The following is a 1,351-nucleotide window of genomic DNA, read 5'->3' as shown; positions in this document are numbered from 1 at the left end:
TCCCAGCTCTTTGTGTGTGCATCCCTCCACCATGTATCTTGTCCAGGCTTTTTATTTTCCTTTTGTCTTGTCAGGTATTGTTCAGCTGCAGTCACGGGTTGATCTTTTTGTAAATTTAAAATATTTAATGTTAATAAAGGTAAATGCAATTGCATATGCAGTGTCTTATATTCCTGGTCCCCTCCTTTTTGCTTTTGTATTTGAGTTTTTTTTTTTTTTCGAGACGGAGTCTCGCTCTGTCACCGGGGCTGGAGTGCAGTGGCCAGATCTCAGCTCACTGCAAGCTCCGCCTCCCGGGTTCCCGCCATTCTCCTGCCTCAGCCTCCGGAGTAGCTGGGACTACAGGCGCCCGCCACCTCGCCCGGCTAGATTTTTGTATTTTTTAGTAGAGATGGGGTTTCACCGTGTTAGCCAGGATGGTCTCGATCTCCTGACCTCATGATCCGCCCGTCTCGGCCTCCCAAAGTGCTGGGATTACAGGCTTGAGCCACCGCGCCCGGCCTGTATTTGAGTTTTTAAAGTACAATTAGCTCTTTCCAGTAATGCTTGTCCTTGTGAGTTATATGGAATACCTGTAGTATGGGTAATATTCCATTGTTGAAAAAATGTAGCCATGGCTTTACTACAGTATCCTGGGTCATTACCGGTTTTGATTTTTTCTGGGATTCTCATAACTGAAAAGCAAGATAAAAGATGTCTTTTAACATGAGCTGTAGCTTCCCCTGTTTGACATATGGCCCAGATAAAATGTGAACAGGTATCTACTGAATCATGAACAACAGGCAATTTTCCAAAAGCGGGAATATGTGTTACATCCATCTGCCAGATGGAATTTGGAGATAAATCTCTAGGGTTAACTCCTTTTATGTGGCAGATGCAGGACTTGGCAGGCAGAACAGTGTTGCACAATTTCTTTAGCTTGTTTCCATGATAGACCATATCTTTTTCTAAGGCCTGAGGCATTAAGATGGGTTAAAGAGTGAAATGTTTGTGCATCAGCAAAGGCTGCAGACACCAGTGCATCTGCCCTTTGATTAAGTTTAGTTAAAGGGCCAGGGAGGTTAGTATGTTCTCTCATATGAGTGGTATAGAAAGGGGAATGCCTTTGTTGCACTGCTTGCTGTAAAGAATGAAATAAAAGATTAAGTTGTTCATCAGCCACATTTCAAACTAAGGCACATTCAATATTTTGCATGGCTGGCACTACATAGGCTGAATCAGAAACAATGTTTACTGGCTGCTTAAAAGTTTTTAACTAGAGGCCGGGTGCGGTGGCTCAAGCCTGTAATCCCAGCACTTTGGGAGGCCGAGACGGGCGGATCACGAGGTCAGGAGATCGAGACCATCCTGG

The sequence above is a fragment of the Colobus angolensis genome, unplaced genomic scaffold (assembly GCF_000951035.1).
Source record: "Colobus angolensis palliatus isolate OR3802 unplaced genomic scaffold, Cang.pa_1.0 Scaffold1, whole genome shotgun sequence".
Lineage (NCBI taxonomy): Eukaryota > Metazoa > Chordata > Mammalia > Primates > Cercopithecidae > Colobus > Colobus angolensis.
Note: the sequence above shows the minus strand (reverse complement) of the source record.